At 49.6% G+C, this 22,539-nt stretch overlaps 1 long non-coding RNA gene across 1 annotated transcript; it reads right to left on the reverse strand.

The window, feature by feature from the left end:
• Positions 1 to 1,771: 1,771 nt before the first annotated feature.
• LOC121111272 lies at positions 1,772 to 22,514 on the reverse strand. The gene is made up of 2 exons (XR_005861492.2): positions 21,335 to 22,514; positions 1,772 to 20,301 (listed from the first exon to the last, which is right to left on the reverse strand). It is a non-coding gene; the product is annotated as an uncharacterized LOC121111272 (long non-coding RNA).
• Positions 22,515 to 22,539: the final 25 nt, after the last annotated feature.

A 22,539-nucleotide genomic window follows, 5' to 3' on the forward strand; every position in this document is an offset into this window, starting at 1 on the left:
TGGGAAAACGCTTCACTGTACGTTTTTCAGCTCGGTCTCCTAGCTTGCTCTCGCTCTTCTGTGGGTCAGAAGGTTACTGGAGGCTGATAAACATGGCAGATAAGTGGAACTGCTTTAATCGTAATCAGAGCGTTAATATTCCTTCCCAGACAGCACCGTCCTGCTGCTTTCCGCAGGTTGGCCTGAGCTGCTGCTGCTGCTGCACCACGGAGCCGCATGGCTGTGGAAGCCCACGTGCAACAGAGCGGGGACCTGCAGCAGCACGGAGCCGCGAGCGGTGCCCCGTGCGCCTTCCCTGCTCGGTATTTGCAGCCCTATTTGCGAGCCAGACTGGGGTCGACCCAGCATCCCGTGGCCGACGGCCTTGGATGCGTTTTGCAATCGCCTCCGCTTTGCACCAACTTGAGGAAAACCGGGAAAAGGTGAAAAGCAACGAAGCTGGCTCCCACATTGTTCGTTTCCAAATGAGATAGCAAAGCTGCCGCTCCGGTCCGCAGGGGCACCGTCTGCCATGAGTCAGCAAGCAGCCAGATTTACTGCCGATTGATTAAATTAGCATTTGTTACAAGCCAGAGAGGGAGGCTGAGGGAGAAATCCTCTTCACGGCTCCTGAATTATTTATGCCCTAGAAGCCTCCGGCGCAGGCTGCAACGTACCCACGCGGGGACATGCTGGAACCTTGTAGTGCCCCACATCCCCCGACAAAGCTCGGCAATAGGGTTGCAATAGGGTTGTCCTGCGTGCATGGGTTCGTCGCTGCCGTGCCGCTCCAGAGGACATCTTGCTCCCCTTGTTTTGGCGACGGGCTTTGTTCTCCCCATAATGGTGTGATGGATGGAAGGGAAGCACCGCTGTATTTTAAACGCCCTGCGTCCGATGCATCGTTTTTTAATCGTGTCAGAGTGACTGTAGGTTTGTGCAAGGAAGGGAAGGCAGCACTGGTTTTGCTCTGCTCCCTTGGCAGGAGGCCAAGCATGGGGGGGGGGGAGGGGGAAAACAAAGCTGAATTCCCACCAATTTGATGTGAGATCTCTTTCCTAGGCACTGATAATTAATCTGGATGGAGTCAGCCAGGCGCCCTGAAACCTCGGCGCAGCCTGTCTCCAAGTGCAGCACTCAAGACTTGAGGCAGTGGGCTCAGGACACGGTGGGTGCTGGAGCACATGCGTTCTCCTGCAGGGGCTGCTGGGCCGGGCTGTGCGTGGCTGCTGGGGTGAGAGAACACGGCGATGCTGAGAAACATGCCTTACAGGCAGGCTGCTGAGCGGGCAGGTTGCGCTGCATGAGAAAATCTATGCAAATCTGGGCGTACAAACAGGCAGAGAGTGAGAAGCAGGACTACAGGTCTTTCGTTCTCACTGCTCTGCCTAATTTAAGAGCAAGCCAGACCTGATCCAGACAATAGCGCCAACCACAATGTCCATTTATTTGCAGAGTTGGCAGCTGGCTTATGTAAGAAATAAGGAAACTCTTCCTTTTCTCCTACAGACCAATATCCCCTGTGACAACACCATCAGGATGTGTTTCCTGGCTTGACCATGTGTGAGCCCCACAGCCTCTCGCAGGGGAGAGAAGAGTTGAGAAGAGCAGAACAGTGCTGTCCCAGGACAGAGGACTGCCAGCACACCTGCCCTGGAGAATGAATTTAGGTATTTACATCCCATATTACAGTCAGCCATCAGATATTCACGGCAAGAGATAAATGAGGAGAGGAGGGGTGGTTCGACTGCACAAGGGCTGAAAAGGGAAATAACTTTTTACAGCTGGCCAATTAAGTTATAAATCTTGTTGCATCCTGCGTTTATTTAATTTGTTCTCTGGATGTAAGTAAGGGGGAGGCATGCACTTGGCCAGGCTGGCCAGGCTTTGGGAAGCAGTGCTGGCATCCTGTGGGAGCAATGCTTAGTCCTGCACCTGAGGTGTTCGCTATGGTCCCACTTGCCTCAGGCTTGCAACGGCATGGCTTGAAATTTTGCAGGGGAAAAAAAGAAGTCTTTGGAGGATATGGAAAGATTGGCTTGGCCAGGGCAAAATCCTCACGCCAAAATAAGCCTTGTGAGCCTGGGCTGACCGTGCGGCAGCTCCCACATAGTGATGCATGGAGATAGGGCAGAGGGACAGCTTAGACATCTTCCAGCTGCTGCCAGCAGCTCCAGGCACCAGAAGACACAAGGTCAGCCTCCCTGCTTGTCACCCCTGGTGCTTCTCATCATTCCTTTGTGTCAAGAACAGGGCTTTTTCCTTGCAAAGGCTGTGGTGCATCTCCTTGATACAGTGAATCCATACTGATGAATGGGTGTCCGGAGCCCTTTCCCAGCCAGCCTGTGAAAATTCCTGGACAACATCATGCTGTGAAGCTCCAGGTCTTTGCTGTCACAGGTCGGAGGAATGCCAAGGTGAGCGCAGCCACTGATGAAGTTTCCAGTCGTATTCTATTCTAATAACGAGATCCTCCATTTGTTCAATTCCTAAAGGTGACCCACAAAGGAAAGTGAAATCTGGGCTCGTGCCCAGTGCTTACTTCCCTGTGCTGAAAAGAAAAAAAGATTTGGGAGTATGTATTTGTACAAAGCTACGTTTCACGCATTAGAAATTTGGATCCCTGCTTAACTTCAAGACTCTAGGAAGACAAAATAACTCACAGTTTAGTTACAGTGGTTTGGCTGAGCACTGGAAAGGTGACCAGAGCATGCTGCTTACTGTCCTGCGTTCCTGTTTGGTTTGTTATTAACACCCGTTGCCAAAGAGGCCAGACCCTTGCAGTAACTCCTGCAACACCCACATCTCCCTGCCGCGTGTCCTCCTGTCTCACCCAGACGAGCAGCCTTAGTCATTCTCTTTGTGCCCAGTGTCCAAAGCAACATCCTTGTGCTTGCTCCAAAAAAAATGCTCCCAGATCTGGCAAGCTGCTGCTGCAGCTTATTTACAGTGCTTGTTCACTACAGTTCATAATTGCAAGGGGTGAAGGGCAGCAGGAACATCCAGGTTGGTGACCATCAGCGCAGGAGGTGCAGTTTCTGCAGGTTTGCTAAATCCACCAGTCCCCTGCATTTCACAACTCATGGCAGGGAGGTGCTGGGAAGGCAGAGGGAGGGCAGCACAAATGTGGATGCTCCAGATCTTAGCTCATCTTCACCAGGATGTGGGCAAACCCATGTGGGATGCCCCTGCTCCTGCCTGGAAGCAGGACAGAGGCACTGGTGATGATGCCTGTGTTTAAAGTTTGAGGTTCCCAGATGCTTAGGCAGCCAGGGACACTCAGACCTCTTGGTCTGAGCCACCCTTCGATTTCTGCCGCTCAGGTATGAGGGATGAGCTCTCACCAGACCCAAGCCAGCTTGATCAGGCTCTGCTGGGGCCAGGCTCCTTGCTGACAACAGGAGGATCTGGACCAGGGACCGTCTTTCAGAGGAGGCGAATCCTTAACTTGAACTGCTTCCACGGTGGGCGGTGAGGCAGCACGAGGCACTGCCTCTCTGTCCTGGTTTTCTATTCATCTGTGCACGGCTCTTCAGCCCATTTTGCAGATGCTGAGCAGATCTCCATGAGGCAGTAAGCTCTGCAGAGAGTACCCTGCTTCTGGTTCTGGGGTGTTGCACGGCAGTGTAAAAGCTGCTGAGTTTCCTCTTCACTCCGAGCTGTTCAGCTCCACAAGAGCTCCCTGCCACTTCCTTCTGGGCATTTCGTTGTCTCCTTGATCCTTCCCACTCGCCCTCTGCCAAAACCAGGGCTGCTCTCTTAACCCACCAAAGGTGTTTATTGGGTTTTACGCAAGTTTAGCAAAGGCTCTTTCTTAACCTGGGGATTTTGCTAGTGTCTTTGTCAACTCTGCCTTTGAAAGCTTTCCTACTCACGCTCACTAATAATTTATCGCTTGGCTTGTGCTTGGCTTCCTACTGTTCTCCTGGCTCCACCAGTCCCCCTCCCGGTTCACTCATCGTCCTCATGCAGGTCTGGGAGCAGGAACCAGTTAATATTTGATTTCTTCCCTGCAGGCCACGTCTGGCAGGCATCAGGGGACCAGCCGCAGCCGCCCCCAGAAGCAGCATGAGCCCCGGAGCCAGGCACAGCCCTCCCACGTCTCCTTTGTGCCTCAAGACGCCCGGCCCCGCACCCACCCCCCAAGGGCTGCTTTCCCTGTTGATAATCCATTATCTACATTTAATGCCTCGCTGACGTCCTTCCCTTTGTCTGATGGTGAAACCTCGACCAGATGTGAAGCTTCTTATGTTACTAATGGCAAATCCTTTTGCAATAGCTGGTTGGAAAATGGGGAAACTGTTTTCATGAAGTGAAAATTGAAACATTGGAGTAATTTTCATTCTGCAAGCCTCACAAAGGAGTGGTTTTTATTTGAGGTCATTTCTATTTTTTTTTTCCAGAAAAAAAGCTGTAGCTCAGAAGATGAGTTTGTGGTAGCGCTCTCACCACTGAACATTTCTGCTGTCCCAGTGCAGTTCCTATTACTCTCGTGTTCCACTTCTGAAAAAAAATGAAGTGGGGGAAGGGAGGTGGCACAGCCCAGGTCTGCAGGCTGCCTGATGCCTTGCTGGGGCAGCTTAAGGCTTGGGATACAGCCTGCCCTGGGCAGAGCCATGATAGCTGGAGCAGCGAGTCCTTGCCCTGCTGACAACTTAAAGAGGGTCAGCCACAACCCCCCTATAAAGCAGAGGTGGTAAGGTGTGGCTGAGGATGGCTCAATCGTTTGCTGCCTCTCTGAGCAGTGTCCCCAGTAAGCTATGCAGTGGGAGCGCCTGGGTGAAGAGCAGAAAGCACCCCTTGGTGCAGCGCGTGTTGGTGGGAGAGCAGACAGGCAGCAGTACCCAAACAAAGCCCTCGAGGGTTTGCAGATGGAGCCATGGTGCTGCAGGCTAGGATCTAAACTGAGACCCCCAGGCTACGGGCATGCAGCTAACACAGCATGCAGCCCCTTTCTGGAGAGCGACAGCACTAGCAGGGCACTTTGCTTTTGCACTGGAGCCCTGTGTGCTGGGATCTGCGGCACTTCTTTTGATGAGACAGATGGTAAGAGGAAATCCTGGACCACGGGAGCCCTGAGCCCTGTCAGCAAGGCTGGGGATGAACTGTCCTCCCAACCAAATGCTCATTCTCATCACTACAGACGTGTCCATCTATGTCTTTCCTACAGATGCAGGCATTAATTTCTGCAGCTAATCAAAAAGTCATAGAAAAATGTCATTCTGAGACATGTCATCTCTCCTGTTCAACAAAGTGTCACTGAAGCCCCCCAGAAAGGACCTGTAAGGACATGACTGCTCTGGTGTGCGTGCCCAGAGATGGACAGTCTCCCAGCCTTACTCACAACATTCTCCCAATTCAGGGGAAACAGCTATTTTTTCAGCTTTGGTCTAATTCGGAAGTAGTTTCTGTTTTTAATTTCTGGGTACAATGACATACCTGTGAACTGGAAAAGTTTGTGTTAGAGCTCTGGAAGCTCTCGTGTCCCGTCACTTAGGAGAAAGAAGTTGATAAACTCATTTGATACTCCAAATAGTTGAAACGATGGATAGAATACGTGAAATGAAGACACGCACGGCAGTGTGAGCACAAGACAAACTAATGCCTGAGAGGTGGTAGAGCAAGTGCATGGGATTACAACCACAGCATGGTCCAGGAAAGGAAAAGCAGGCAGTAAGATAAGCTGTGAGGGATGGCTGCTGGGAAAGCAAAGGGAGAAATGAAGCAGTGAGGTGTAGGATCAGCAAAAGCCATCCTGGAGCTGTGAGCAATTTTCCTCATGTGATTTTTCCCACGGAAGCAGCATGGAAGCTGGCAGCAGGACATAGGACACATAGACAGGGACTGGATGATTCCAAGGGGCTGTTCCAGCACCCACAGGTTTTGCAGCCACCAGCTGCACTCACCTGCTTGATAATTGAAGCAAGCTCCCCATCCCAGGGTGAAGGCAGTAACTGCAAACAAACACTGCCTCTGTTGGAGTGGCTCCTGGGCAGGGGAACAAAAATCAGGGGTCTGCAGGCAGACCCACTGCTGGCACACAACTGTAGGGAAGAGTGGTGCTGCTTCAGAGAGAGGAGCACAGATGCGACAGTGTGCCTACTGAAACCCCCACCTTGGCTGCCCACTTCCTACTGGACCCCTCCTGTAGCCACTCTTTCCAGTGGGGCTGTGTCTGGGCACCTCTTTGGGTTTCCTCTGAATTGCTGTGAGGCTCTGGCTGTGCCTGCCCTGCCCTGTCCTGCTGGGGAGGAGGGTGCAGCACCAATGCGTAAGGCTGAAGTCCCTGAGCAAGAGGTTCCCTGCTGGTCATCAAGCTGTGGGGGATGGATGCGGTGCTGCTGGCTGGCACTGGAGAAGGATGACATCATTGTCATGTCGGGAGAAAGCTTATCCCGCTTCTTCAACCCACACCTACAATTTTTCCTTTCAATCTCTCTCCAATCCCGCTGCTCCCACATGGGTTACTAATATAGGGCACGCAACGGGGCTTCCTCCCGCCCGGCCTATCCTCATCTATTCAGCTAATTAGCTGGGTTTTGCTGGAGGGGGATGTGGGGAAAGGGAGGGAGAAGTAGCGAAAGGGGAGGGGGAGATCTTGTCCAAAATCCACACTTCTGCTCCTTTTTCCCTAATCCCAGGCTGGTCCCAGCTCTAATGCCATATGCAGTGCTCTGTAAAACTGGGGGCACGCTACTGCCCGCAGCAGCAGCAGCAGCAGCAGCAGCAGGTGTTTGAGCAGAATTGCCTCTGCCCTAGGGAAATAACAGCTCCCAGCTGGCCAGCGATGTGCCACAGAGCAAACAGCAGAGGATTTGGGTTTGTTTTCCCCCGACCCCTCTTGCAGCCCCAGCTCAGGATGGGCCAGGCACACAGGAGTGGTTTAGGGGTGCATCACTCCCTGGGAGCACCCATTGGTACCAAAAATACCCACAGCCAGACCAGTGTCACGCAAGCAGCTTTATGACTCCTTTAGTGGGGAATGAGTGGTTAATTACCATGTGCCACTGCTGTTAACCTCTGCAAATAAAGTCTAATTATCGCAGATTAATGAACAGAGCAGAGGCACATCCAACAAGCCACTGCTGAGGGTCTTGCAGGGCCACATTTCATCATCTTTCTGAGCACCGCCATCCTGCCTCCCCCACACTGCGCTCCCCTTTGAGCAGCTCCCTGCCACATTTGGCCTTGCCAGCCCTGGGCAGCTGCACCCATGGAGAACCTGCTGCTGGCCAGCACTGCTTTGTACTGTCCCTTGCTTAGAAATAGGAGGTACTCAGCAAAATCCAATTTCGAATAACCGTTTTGATTGTTCTGCTTTTCAGTGCAGGTTATCCATCTCCTTTTCTAGGTTCAGTGGAACGAGAGGTGCAACTTGTGCCTGGCTCCATCCAGCCATACTGAAAGACTGGATTGCATACATTTGATTGCAAATATCTAACTGAAAAATGAGACGTGCACAGGCAAAAGCAGAGAGACGCCAGCACTTCAGAGCACTGCCAAGGCAGAAGGGGGATCCTTTTGGAAGATGAAGCCCCATATAGGTGCAGGGATGGTCCTACAAGGACAGTCACACATCATGGCCATCTCTTCCCATGGTTTAAACAGGAACTCCTGCAGGCCCCAAATCATCCAAGTCTCCCATCTCCTCTGGGAAAGAAAAAAACCCTAAGCATGCAGTTAGCTCTCGCAGTTGCAGGGAATAGCTCAAGAGAGTCTCACAGACGGAAAAAAACAGACAAAGAGAAAAGAGAGCACAGATATTGATTTTTTTTTAAACCCACACCACCTTGAGAGCCCCATGCCCAGGAGGACTGGAGCTCTGACAACCACATGTGTGGGGCTGGCATGGCAGTACTCCAGCAGTGCTTGTCAGAGCTGGGTGGAAGGATTGGACCCAAGCTGAGGCCTGGGGGGCATGGGGTGTAGCTTCAAAGAGAGGAGCGTTAATAAATCACAAGATTTTATGATCGTGTCAGGAAAGCCTAAACTTCAAGTACCAAAATAAATAACAAAGCATCTTTTTGCTATTCTGGCTTATTTTCAGCACTTGCTGAGGGGCTGATGCTTTGTCTCTTACCCAGTGACCAAAACTATCCTTTCAGATTTAAATCAATTATCTCACACTCACCACGATGAGCATCACTACCACACACACGTGAGATTGCTGCACGAAGGCTCCCGTGCTGCCAAATTGCTGGAGCCTCTTCTCGTTACTCAGCCCGAATTTAAGTTGCCAGTCTCAACTTCCCATGCTCTGAAGCCAGGAGGGATGCGCCAGCAGAGAAAGGAAATCCATACCCAGGGATGCACTGCTGCCGCAACCGATGCCTAATGGCCCTCGCAGCAGAGCTCCGGCAGCCTCAGCTGTGCCAGACTGAACATTTCCCATTGTCTCCCTTGCGGAGATGTTGCTGCTGAACAGCATAGAAACATCCCTGGCTGGGTTGTGAGCGAGCGCTCCGACACGCCGCCGCACCAAGAAACCGGCAGATGTAGAGGAAGCTGAATGGGCGAATGAATGTTAAAATAATTGGAGCCACCATTTCCGACTTGATGAATATGTTGCTCAAATTACAGCCCTGCCTTGAAAACAAAACACAACAAAAACTCCAATGAATGTAACATTAATTTAATAACGGCAGAACTTGTAAATAATGCAACATTCATTTAAATGGTTGCTCACGCAAGATCTCTTGAGGGGAGTGCAAGGGATGTTATAATTTTGGGGGTGGGATGACGAGCTCTGTAGAATGCCATGTTTTAGTGGTGGGCCCCATCAGCATGCGGCTGAGGTGCTGGCAGCCCCCAGCCCTGCTGATCAGAGGGACCTCTCCTGCTGAGAGAGCACATTGGGGGGGGTGGCTGTGCTGCATACCTTGTGAATAAATGGGGCACGCTTTCCTTCCTGCAGTGATGAATGTGACTGCTCCCACAAGCCACGTGCACGCAGCTCTCAATACCCAATTGCTCTCTTCCTCCTTCACACTTCACATAATTAAGGTAAAATCGCAGTATTTTGGTTTCCCAATACACAGCAGTCGCTCTCCCCAACCCACAACAGTTACAGCAAAATCCCCTCACTCTATTCGCTTAAGGGAATGCTTTGCCCCGCACGTAGACAGGGCAACCCTGTCTGCAAAATGATTTCTCACAAGGAAGCTCCTTCCTCCTGCACGCACCCATGGGGTGACCAGGAGGGCCGGCACTCAGGTGAGCCATCCATCCAAGCCGATCGGTGACAGCCACTAAACAGCACACTGCTATGGACTATGCCAAGTACACATGGCTGCAGCCTCGCACATCCCACCCTCCATGGGTAAGCATCTCTGGGGACTGACCTTTTCCTTCCTCTTCCTTTTCCTCTCCTCTTTGCTCAGCTGTGTTGCAAGCTAAAACTCTCTGTTTGGAAAGGTGCATGCATTTCTCCTCCTTGCTGGTCCCCAGCTCTCTCCCCAGCACTGCCCCATGCCCGGCTGCAAGGCGCTGGTGGCTCCCACCCCACAGACACCCTGAGCAGCGCTGACACAGCCCAGCCATCTCCCCACTCCGCATCGGCTTCTATTCAAGTATTCCACTTCTCCTTCAGCCTCCACCAGAAGGTGGAATTAAATTCACAGGAGCACAAGAAAAGCAGTCCAGGGCCCAGCTCGTAATTACCATCCAACCCAGAGAAAAGCAGAACAGAGATATTCGATCCAACTCTTTGTCCTTTACACTTGTTTGGTTTTTTTTTTTTAAGTTGCCCTCACTGTTATTTATTCTTTTTCTTTCCTGCTGTAACAGCCTATTGCCAGCATCCACAACCTCCTTTTGCCAAGGACCTCTGGGTTTTTCCCTGCCTGCTTCCTCTGCTTTATTTATTGACATATTCAATAATTCAGAGGAATCTTATTTTAAATGCACAGGGCAGAACTCGCCCCCAGGTTTAAAAAACAAATCCTGTCACGTTTGGCAAACAGCTGCACACAAAGACAGACATCAAACATATGTACCCAAGTATGCAAATGCAAAGAATCAATAGGTGGAGAGCATTCTCTATTTCCATTTTTCATTCGGAAATAAAAGCTCGTGCGTAACATCACAATAATATTGCTGTGTCGGTTTCCCTGGGGTGAGGAGTATCCTACAGAACGCACCCCATGAATAAGCTTTCCTTCCAAGTGAAGGTCAGCCTGCTGCCACGGGGACTGTTCCTACACAACCAAAAATACTTCACGGAGAACCGATCTGCAGGGCTGGGCTCTAACTTAACACGACAGCCTCCTCCTCCTCAACCCAGGCACTGCTCTGTGCCAGCTGTGGATGGCCCCGAAGCAGCGGGCACTGAGCTCCGGCCAACCCACCTCCACGCTCCCTGGATGAGCACCTTGCCCAGCTGGGATAGTGACATGTGGACTGAATACAGATGGACGCCCGGTGCTCGTTTACCCTCTGGTCTGCACTGAGCCTGTGCAGTAAATTTATGCTGTCCTGCTATGCTATTTGGAAGGTTGCAGCTCCCTTCTCAGCACCCAGAGTGCGTTTATTTATTTTTCACTTCTCCTGTGCCCACCACGCTGCACAATCTCACAGTTGACCAGCTCACTCCAGCCATCACCTGCCATGTAATTGCCACGGTTTGTTTATAGATAATTGAGAAAGAACTGTAAATGCGCCAAGACGATTAAGATATACACAGCTGGTGTCACCAGAAACCAGGAAAAATGAGTATCGAGGCTGCATGAAAGAGTAGCCTGTGCTGCTTCACAGTGACTCATCTAAGACCGTTATCCTCCAAAGGATGCCAAAGGCAAAGAGCCTGCATTGCAAAACTGCCGGTCTGCGCCTCTGGGATTTTTTCATACATTATCATTTTCATCTCGCCGCTGTCAGTCGTACAATAAATGTGTACATCAATACAGTAGGGGCAAGCAGGAGTCTGTTTTGAAGAGACGTTGGCATTGTCTTATAAATGTCAGCAGCTGAACAACGCAGGGCTCTGTCACTCGCTACCGCTTCTATCACTTCCCTTTTATTAAAAATACATATTGACAATAAAAGCTCCAGCTAAGAAAAGAAGCCCCTCCCCCAGCAGAAAGACCTCGCTCCGCTCTTCTTGGAAAATCTTTAAAACGTGCCCTGAGAAGTGACCTTACACATCTCCTCACCTCCTGTGAGTGCCATTGAAGTATGCTTTTTAAAATCTGGCAGCAAAAAGGGAGGCTCCTGCAAGCATTTGAATAGCCAGGCTTCGCAGAGCAGCCGCAGGAGCAAATGTTGGAGCTTTCTAAAATGCTGCCTCTTGTCCAACCAAACGTTGCTGCCCTGCAGGGTCCCCACGCCCATCCTGGGCTGGAGCTGCTCCATCGAGCTGGGAGCCGGGCAGATCCGGAGGGGATTTGTCCCAGCTGGCTCAAGTACTGCAGGGGGTACTGGCATAGCTTTCCTATGACGGCAGTTTGAATGATAGCCTTATTGGTAGACAGGTAATTTTCTAATTGAAAATTATCTTCCAAAGTGGAAAATCCTTTCCTTTCTAAGTAACGCAGGACAGAGAGGATAATTTCAAAAAGCATCCCGTGAAAGCAGAGGAGCTTTATTTTAGCAGTCACCGCCCAAAACCTCAGTATGCCCAAAACCTCACAGTTGGACTACGTGATCTTATTGGTCTTTTGCAACCTTAAAGATTCTGTGAATTTGTCTCTTTCTTACCACTTTCCTTCACCAGGAATTCTGGGGAAAGAATGCTGGTGATACATAGGAACAACACTCACTGTACGCAGCCGGCTGTGCGCTACAGACTCCTATCTCCATTATGCGCCGGAGGTGCTGTTAGGCAACTACTGTGCCTCCAGTTTACACCTGCTTACACTTCTTCATCAGCAAACAAAAAGCTGCAAGGCTCGATTCCTTCGCAGAAGCTCCAAAGGAAACATGTTGCTCAAACACAGAAATGTAAACATGGCCACATAAACGCCAATCATCATGAATCTTAACCATTGGCCATTTCTAAACTATCTGACTGCAAGTCTAATTGTTTTATGGTTAGAGGAGCGTTTAATATACTATGAACAGTTAAAAGTTAGCAGTTTGTATTCGAAGTGATTAATGGCACCATATTGTATTTCAATTACTATGAGATACTTCCCCGTAATAAACGATGGCAATAATATTCACATTAAGTCAATAAAGAGCATCTTCAAAGCGTGATGTATAAATGCCATTATCGCAGCGTAATTTGGAAGCATCACACAAGTTAGCAATGCTGGTAACAGATCCCAGCACCCAGAGGTAGATGCTTGCCCTGATACCTAGAGAGTTTCTCCTCCTCCTGTGCCTCATAGCCGTGTGCCCTTGGCACAGTATGACCCAAGCACAAGGCAGAGGTAGCACCCTCTCACGTGGGAAGCAATGGCAGAATAGCAAGATCCCATCGCAGCCAGCTACAAGTTCATAAGCACCAGAGATGCTTTCTACAGCCTCACACCCAGGCATATAGATGCATTTCCCATTAGGAAGAGAAAAATTTTAAAAACGAGTGGTTCTTTTTTCTTTCTTTCTTTCTTTTTTTTTTTTTTTTGGATTAAGAAATCAGAAAATTAATTTCAACACGCAGTGCGTTGTTTTGTCTCGGCATCTTCATTTCATTTTGTTTCATTTCACTAAAAACACACTTGGCTTAGATGTCAAAACAATTGCACGCCTCAAATCAGATACAGTATCAAATATCATCTAAAGATAACGATAAATTAATAACTTAAGAACCGTATGTTTACGGTTAGTACAAAACAGAACGAAATGAGCAGGAGCTGGTAAAACATTTTGATATCACGGAAATGACAATGCTGTCTCTATCAAAACAAGGCATTTTGACATGAATGAAACAAAACAGAAAAGCCCAAATGATTCACGTTGCCTTTCCTGTTGAATGTAATGCTCACATTGACACATTCTCACAAAACGCCTCACTTTCAAAAGAAAAGCCGCATGTCCCAAAGGAAACTCATTCCAGATGGAAACCTCTGCAGCCCTTTCTGCTGAGGGACTGGAGGAGAAGCTTCCCCTGGTTACTCTTTGGCACCTCTGCCCCTCCGGTAGGGATATGGACCCCCTGCCCTAAAACCCACACATTTCCTCCACTCTGTGCACATGGGACTAGATGGTCCTGCTATTTCTAAAGTGAAAAGTAAGCAGTTTGTATTCCCACACCATAATGTTATAATGTCATCCCCAAGAAAGAAACAACGCACCAAAAATACTGGCACATCATAGAACACTATGAAGCCTTTTAAGAAAAATAAAACATCCTTCTTTGCAGGTCAGCTTTAATGTACCCAGTATGAGGATCATGAGGAAGTGTGAAAATCTCGGAGGTAGCCATTATCTGTAGGTCACTGCCACAGCAGACCATAAAGGCCTCTCCTGAGCTATTAGAGGCAGTTGCTTCAATAAGCATTCAGCCTGCAATCAATGCCAAGAAAAACAGTAGTGCCCTTTCAGAATCCCTCTGCTTCAGCAGACATGAGGTGGCCCTTGGGGGACAGGTCCCCAGTGACATCGCTGCTAGCCTTGCTACAGTGTTCTGTCTGGAGCTTCAAAGCCCACCTGCTCCCGAGGTACCTGTCATCGGGGGCTTGGGGACATTGGCAGCAAAAGCACCCCATCCAGTGCTGGCAGTGGGCGATAGTCCTGACCTGCATGCACTGTGTGGGGAGAAAAGGGTTGTGTGAGCAGTGAGAGCTTCCTCCCCAGACAGGGCCACGGCAACGCTGTCCTCACAGGCAGCTCATCTGAAGTAGGAGCAATACACACATGAAAAATAGAAGTGCTGTGCTCCTTGACACACACTCTGTCCAAGCCCAATTTAAAGTGAAAATTACCAGTGGAAAACAAGGAAACCTTCAGAGTTCATTAGTCCTAACCCAATTAATGCTCATAATCTAAGATACCAGTAGTATGGAACTCTCTTCCACACAAATCAAACTCGTAATGCCTGCTGCACAGCTGAGAGATGGAAGCTGAACAGGCTGAGTCTCCAGGTCAACTCAGGCCGTGCCTTGATCATACAAAACTTGGAAAAGCGAGGAGCAGTATTATTCATTTCCGTAAACACATGTTCTTACTTAAGCCAATGGGAAACTTGCCATTGACTTCAAAGCAAACCAGAGCAAGCTCCTGCTGCAGTTGCTCTTCTTAAGGAGAATGACTATGCATCCCCAGTTCTGGCACAATGCTTGCAGTCCTGCCCATTTACAAGGTCATGGTCACATTAACACTACAAGAGCTGGGTGAAAGTTTTTGTAGGAATACTCTGCTAAAATTCATCACGTCCACTGATGAACAATGTACTCGAATGTGTGCAGAATTCAGTGAATAGGTTCATAAAAATGATTAAAAATATATGCAGGATGTAGTGGCTCATCCCAGAAAGGGGTGAATCACCGTTTCTCGCTGCAGTAGGACAACACACTTGAAAACTGCGAGGGTGCAAATGTTCAGCCAGGCATTCATGCTCCCCAGTTGGCTCCTGGTAAGCCCAGGTATACCCAGGGTGGAGCAGCCGAAGGGAGGCAGGCTCATGGCTGAGGCCTTCTCAAGGTAACACTGTATGTCACTCGTCCCAGCCACGCAAGCTCCTGTGACTCCTCTGTCAAACACCCAGTGATGTCTTTCTGCGTTGCCATGGAGAAGAAGTGATGTCAGAGACAGAAGCAGCTGGTACTTTCCTGCTTCCAGGAATTTGTGAGAGTTTATGGAGGGATGCACATCTCCCTCTGCCTTCATTTTTCCAAGGCTATGCACAGTTTCTTAACTCCTGGCTTCAGAAATCAGCACGAATCCAACATACACAATGGCACCTGCCTTTTACTTTACAGAGCTCTGGCAGGAATGATTACACCCAGCATCTTTATCCTCAGCCACCCACAAACCAGCTTTCAAGGCAGGGGACTACAGAACAAGACTCAGATCTTCTCAGCTGCCACTTATCACTTGTATTACCTCTTTGTTTCTTTCCTCAGAAAGAAAAAAGGCCCAGCTTGCCTTCTGCAGGTATTTACCCGCCATTACAGAAGAGGGAGGCTATGTTGGTGACCTCCATTTTACCAAATGATTTCCCCCACCCCTTATAAAATAATCTCATAACATTCCCCGTGGCTTTAATAGAAATAACCAATTACTCACTGGTGGCAGCAATTGCTATGGGTAGAAAAGGCAGGGATGACAAACTGCTGGCTACCCTGCTGAGCGCTGCCCTGGAGGAAATGACAGCTCAGCAGAGCTCTCTACTCACAAATTGATGTGGGGAGCCGGGAGTATTCTCCCATTGCAGAAGGCTCCAAGGGAGCAGGTACAGCATCCACAGGCCAGTCTCTTGGCATTAATCTGCAATATGAAGGAATCCTTTTTTTTTTCTGGATTATGACTCACTTTGTGATGTTGGACAAAGCTTCATCTCTGTTGTATTTAACTCATCAGCAGCAATGTACAACAAACACCTCAAGACTGAGGGCGCTCTTTTGATATTACTGTCCTTCTACCAGCAGCCAACTATCCACCTGGCCCCCTGCACAACACCTGCTGGAACAGTGCAAGATGCTCAGCAGATCCCCATTAACCTTCAAGTGAAATCAAAGGAACAAAAAGCATGGTGGGAGCCAGGCCAAGGACAGGTTCCTCCCACAGTCCTTTCAGCAGTCCATAGTGGCTGGGTGGAGGAGGGCTGAGCTCCCAGAAGAACTTGGCTGTGAGCGGTTCTTACTGTCTACAGGGCTTTGTTCAAAGGTCTGTCTTCAGGTAGGATTAAGGCTGAGAGACAGAGAAATCCTGGAAGTGCAGTGGTACTGGGATGGGAAGGGGCTGCCCAAAGGAAGGACCATTTATCTCCTTCCATTTGACAACAATCACCAAATAGATACTTTTCAGAGGGAGAAATGCTGCAGTACTTAGGTGATGTGGTGATGTCTTTGTGTCACACTGGTAAAGCCAGCAGAGCCCACCTGATAAGCTAGAGCAGAGAGTTTGGCCTGGAATTGAGTTTGGCTTTGGTTCTCACTATTTACATGTGGCTAGGTCACTTTTGTGAGTTGTGTGCTAATGTCAAGCCAGGTATTCTGTTCTTCACACACCTGAGCAGCTGCAACACCTGCCTGCATCCAGCGTGACCCACTCTGAAAAGTGAGCTCGAAGCCTTGATTTTCATTCCTTGCATTGATGCATTTCCTTGTTAATTTGCACATCCACACTTAATTGTGAGAGCCACATCTTCAGTAGCTATTTGTAAGGAGCAGATCTTAGAGACAAACCCCAAGAGGATGTGAAAACAGCGCAGTAAGAGTCTTGCAGCTTCCTGCTGAAGACAAGTTTTGTTTTGAATGAACTGAATTTCCTTAATCTGTGACAAGACAAGAAAGAAAAATCCAGCAATGCTCTGTATCCCTTGCTTTCTGGACAGTCCTCTCCTTTGCATAGGCACCAACTGGCAAGGGAATTCCCTGTGGTGCTTCTCTTTGCTGCATGTGCTCTGTGCTGCAATGACAGCTCTTCTAAAAAGAGCTCTTGCTGGCTACAGCAAAGGCAAACCAACACTTTGTTCAGTGCAATGTGTATAATAACACAAACCCTGGCTACAAGCTGCTGAACAATTCCACTAATCCTTCCATTTTATGGTAAGGTTTTCTACAGATTTCTGGAGTGTAATCCAACTCAGTCATTTAAAGGCCACCAACCCAGAGATTCCTCTTAGAAATGTCTTTCTCATGTCATTCAGTATCACCCATGGTACTGTATCCTATCGTCACACTGCAGGGTGCAGCAGAGGGACAAAGAGCCTCAGCCTCTGCCCAGGGCTGGCACCTCTTCCCACCCAATCCATGAGGAGAAGTCCTGCTGCCTTCAGCAATACCAAGATCACCAAACCACCACTACACAGGAATGCATCCTACCGTGCCTTCAGGCATGCTTCTCTGGCCTGAGGACAACCTTCTCCTTCATTCCTAGCACGAAGACACCTCTGTCCCCGGGCCACTCTTATGAGTGGCATTGCAGCGCTGTTGGCAACAGTAGCTCTGAAGCATTCACAAAGTGTCCACAAAATGGACGCTTCCCATCAGGTGGGAGCCATGAGAGTCCAGCCTGAGCAGACATCCAAGACTCAGAGGTCCTCCTTGCAGCTCATTATTATTTATTATTTGTACTGCAAAAGTACCTAAGAGCCTACTAATACGATCAGAGACTGTTTATGTCAGATGCTGAACACTGACGGAATAGCAATGATGACTGCCCTTGCAAAGAGGTTCAGAAACACACAGATCACTTTGGGCAGAAGGCAGAGGTCTCTGTTTTGCTTCTGTGTGCGCTGACCTTTCTCATCCCCAGAGGCTGGAAGCACAGGTACCGCCAGAAATTTGAGAACAACTTCACACCTCTACCGTCAGTGTGCTCTTAGATGATTTATAGGTTCGCAGAAGGATCTGGAGGGCAAGAGGAGTGAGGAGGAGCGTTACACAGCCATGATGCCTTTCTGGAAAGAAGGACAGACGGGTGGTAAAAGCTTCAGGACTCAAAAGACAGAAAGCTTCTAGGTCAGAACCAGATCGAGTCTGTTCAACTGTTATTTCAAACCTTCCCTTGAAGGATCAGGCTTTGTCTTTCAGCTCAGTCCAGAGAACTGAGCTACTTGTATAACGATTCTGCTTCAGGATGGCATGTCTTGCTTTCCCACCAAACATCTGCATCTGGCCACCAATCAGCTTGCAAAGTCCACCAAGACTGTTGGATGCCCTAAGTTGTGATTATGGGTTAAACCCATGCGTCTCTAACCCTGGAGGGTGCTCATTATCTGCCCTGCAATTAAAGGCACTGCATTGTCCACAGGGCACTGATTTAGAATGGAAAGGAGTCAAATGATGCCTGTTTTTAGGAAGGAGGAAAGACACAGGAACCTGCAGTGCTTCATGCTAGTCACCTATCTATCTATCTATCACTGGAGATTCAGAGGGCAGCTCACAAGCCAGGAAGCACCTCCAGCCATGCAGGCCTGGTGCAGAGATGCAGCTACACACCAAGCAGTGCCACGTGCAAGGCGAATGCAATGACTATATGATACAGCATCACCTCCCAGCTCTGGCAGATGCCACAGCTATGCCAGCTCCCATGGATAGACACAGGAAGGGAAATCACTTCTGTCTCAGTTGTCCTTGGGATTCTGTTTTTGGGCTGCACCTGCCAGAAGATGAAGTGTATTCAGCTTTAGCTCTCGTTTAAGTATTTCTATTGAGATCTACCTTCTTGGCAATGCAGAACAGGATCATAGCACCACAATTTGCATCTCTCTGATGTCTCCCTGTCCTCAGATTTTGTGTTGCCCTAAGGGGCAACGGTAAGCATCCACTTGTGCTTTCCCCTCACGGACACCGCAAAAAGGGAAAGCTCTCCATGCACCACGAACATCTGCATTGAGAGGAGCTGTGTGAAAACTGTGGATGGTGTGGAAAAGTAAAAAATGCAAGGTGGAAACACCCACACAGACACTTGTGAGTAAAACCTGACTCTTGCTCCCCAGTGAGCCTGTCTGGAGAGGAGCAGTGTAAAGTAAACATGCTGGAGAAGTGACAGCAAAATGGTGTGTCTGTGACGTGGGATGTAACCTACATATTTTGCTCCTCACACTATTAGGAAAAAAAAAAAGAGGAAAAAAAAGGTTCTTCCTCATGTCCTCATTGTACTTCCCCAGGATGAGCTGCTGAAGGGAAGAGATGGGACCTTCAGCATCCTTCCTGGCAGTATGGTTACACAGTTTAGAGAAGGTTTAGAAAAATTTAGGAAATGTGCAATACTGAACTACTTTTCAGGTCACTGAAATAGTGCTGTGCAGGGGCAGGGGGAAGATGTGGGGCCAACAGCAGAGGCCTTCCTCTAGGAAACTGAGGTCTGAAGCTGGCTTTAGAGATGTCCCATTGCACCTCTGGAAGCCTCCTCCAGCCATGCCACCTGTCAGCTCACCACCATCAAAATGAGCCTGCTTGCTTGGCAATAGCTTTCTGCACCCACTCCTGGAGAGGCTACAGCTGCAAACTCAGCAGGCTTCTCAGTGCCAGTCCTCCTCTTCACTTTACACAAGTGGCTTCACAACCACTAACAGCCTCAGTACTACCTGCGTACGGGCCCAGCCTCTTCCTCCTCAGGATGGACATTGGCTGAAGGACCAATGCTTTTTAACAGCCTTGTTGCAAGCTGTAAGTGCAGGAAAGCTGCGTTAACCCTAAAACTCCAATGGGGGAAAGGAAGAAACACAGATGACAGGACAATACACAGATGTGACAGCAGAAACAACTCATAGCTTACACACCTAGAACGACTTGCCCCTGCTGGAGAAAGAGCTTCAGTACTTTTGCCACCTATGAAGACCATGGGGTTTAAAACTGTATCCTGAGCTGCATACAGGGGATCTAAGTGTAACTGTTTCATTGGTACCAAAGGGAATAAATTCAGTGAAATGTTTAAACCATACATTGATATACAACCCTATGGCTTTATGGCACTTTGTCACTGTCCAGTTTAAAGCAATGAAGCAAACAACACCACAGAGTTCCCAGCAACTCAGCCTTCCCTGCTGGGTACCCATTATGCACACGCTCACTATCACTCCTGGGGTCAGCAGGGCTGGAAATACGACGAGGGAAATCAATCAGACCAACCAAAATTGTGAATCTGTGTACACTGGAGTATTGCAGAAACCCAGCTAAGTGCAGGGGGCAATTCTACACTCCCAGCTCAGAGAGGGCAGAAAAGATTGTTGCCAAGGATCCTGTGGCAGGCAATGAGAAATTCAAACTCTTTCCAGAAAACAGCGAAATCACCTCTACTCTTTCTTCAAAGGAGCAGAAGGAACAAGGAAACGTTTTCTTTCCTTTCATAAGGACTAACCACTCCCACGGCCCTGTAATGCCAAAAATAGAAGCCTTTCCCTCTTCCCAGATGCCAAGACCCATAACTGCTATGATATGGTCAGGCATACCACCCCCTGCATCTTCCCAACATTTCAGCAAGTGCAGCAATGATAAGTTTGGGGCTGGCCTAAAAAATCCTTCCACCAGCCAGGCTATTGTCTTTACCTATTTCAGGACAAATCTGTGCTAGGGCTGAAATGTTCTCCCTTGCACTTTCTGCAGGTCCAAACCTGCACCCTTTACCTCTATGTGCAGACCTCAGTGCCCTTAAGCCCAGCTGTGTGATGGTAGTGCTTCTCCTCCACGTGAGATTGCATTGCTCTCTGATGGGCAGCATGGTTGAGCCAGAGTAAGGAGAGTGGCTATCTGCCAGGAGTAAGGTCAGTGCATCCTGGAAAACAAAGGAGTATGGCAAAAATTGCTTTCCATTACCTTTGGGTTAGCACAGGTATACGCTACCCCAGATGCTGGACTGAAAGCATTACACCCAGTATATCACCATGTTCATTTTTTGTCCAGACTTTCCTTCTTCAGACTTCTGCCAAATGATAACCCCATTCTGCTTTCTCGACTGACCTCCAAAACAGAATATCCAAGACAATAAAAATGCAATGTCTGCCTGGAAACCACCTGGGCATGCAGCCAGATCCATAGCCCAGCTCTTCACCTCACGGCTCACAGCCAAAATCCTGCCCTCAGACAATTCCTCCTGAAGCCAGCAAAAGCAGCAGACTGGCAGCTGCTCACCGGATCTGGCCATCAGTTACTGTGCAGCCTGGGCACAGGCAGGGATCTTTGCTGGTGCAAAGAGCTGGTTCCACTGGGAACAACCTTCATTCCAAGGGTGGAAAAGAGGCTGTTCCTACAGGGGCGTGCCTTCAGCAGGAAGTTCAAAATTGATGGACAGAAAGATTTTAAGTGACAATTCAAACCAGAGCTCTTTGGTGGCAAGCATACGTGACCGTCACAGCAGAGGGGACTCCTGGGCTGTCTGCACACAGCAGCTTGCAGGTGCAGAGCTTTCCAATAAACCTAAGCATGAGCAATCCACAGCTCACACAGGCCACTGTCCTTGCATCAGTGTTAGAGGGATGGCTTGGCAATCAGAGCACTAAACAGCCTACTTAATCAAAGGGTAGTTATGCTTAACAAGGACAGAATTATAGCACCAAAACGTTTTTCAGCCACAGGAATTACAGGATTTGAACATAAAGCGTATGTTTAGGTAGCTCGCGCCATAAATCTTTACTGCCTTTGTCCTGTTTCCTTGCCTAGGTCAGAGACAACCTCTACATATGCATATGGCCTTGTTCTGACAAGCTCTTAAGGAGCGATGCTTTTTGAAAGCTTCTTCTGAAACAGCTACTTCTTGCAAAGCCTCTCAGCACAGGAGCTTGCTACAATACCCAGGTACTGCTCCTTACCAGATATGACCACCTTAGATGAGTCCTCTGTTCTTCAAGGTGTCCCAGAAAGGCATCGCTGTGCCAGCTTGAGGCATGCCTGGAATCGGTAACGACTGCCCGGAGGACCTTCAGCAGCACTCACTGCGCTAACCTTCCCTCTCCTCTCCCTGCCAACATGCGCATTGCCACCTTTGTGGGTGTATTTATGAGAAAGAGCAATTTATTATTCACATCCAGCTCTTCTGCGAGGATGGAAGCGCTGGAGATAGCCCCGCTCGAGACAACCAACAGCTCCCGAGGTGCAGTGTGAGAAACGGGCATCCTTCTGAGCCGGCCCCAGCCCGTGCTGAGCTCTTTGGTGGGAAGGAGCATGAAGCCGGGGGTCAAAGCCCGCACCCACACACGTGTTTACGGATAGGGAAGACCCTTTACTTGAAGAAACGCCCTCTGCCCAGTCTGTCCCTGTTGCTGTGGAGCAGCTTCACTTCCCACTTTTCCTCCCCGTTTTGGCTGGGAATGAGGGTGCAGTGCTTACTGTTTTTTAAAACACCGGCAGTGCCGCCCATCAGCAGCTCGGAAAACACGGGCCTCAGCGCAGCCCCGGGCTGGGATAACAGCTTTATTCTCAGCAGCGTTCTTCAAGCGGGGCTTCTGTAATTGTTAACACGGACGGACTCAGTCTTGGAAAAGGCAATTTGTCTTCATCACCAAGAAAGACAACATACCAGGAATTAATTAACACTGATGAGTTTTGCCGCCTCGCGTCCTCCCATCAGTCAGGGCCGGACACGTAGGACGAGGTGTGTGTCAGGGCCCCGCACCAGTCTGCGCCAGCTGAGGCCCCGCAGCCGCCCGGCGGGCGCTCGAAGCCGGCAGCGCGCAGATACCTCAGTCACGAGGAGCGGGGAAGGCGCAAAGCGACCGCCGCCTAAGACGCCCCCCCGGCAGCACGCTTCCCTCGCTCGGTGAGCGTTACGCTCCGTTCCCTTACGAACAGCCTCACCGCTCGCACGAAAGCGGCCCTCTCCCTGCCCAGCCGCCCCGGCCTCCCCCTCACGCCGCACGCCCAGCGGCGGGGAGTGGCGCGGCGGCCGCCCGCCCCGCAGCCGCTCAAGAGCGGCGGATTTCTGCTGAAAGCGGCAAAAGCCGCGAGCCCGAGGCGCGAGAGGAGCCCCGCGCCGCCCCTCGCTCTGCCGCCACCGCGCGCACCGCCGCCCCGTTAT

Source organism: Gallus gallus, chromosome 7 (genome assembly GCF_016699485.2).
Source record: "Gallus gallus isolate bGalGal1 chromosome 7, bGalGal1.mat.broiler.GRCg7b, whole genome shotgun sequence".
Taxonomy (NCBI): domain Eukaryota; kingdom Metazoa; phylum Chordata; class Aves; order Galliformes; family Phasianidae; genus Gallus; species Gallus gallus.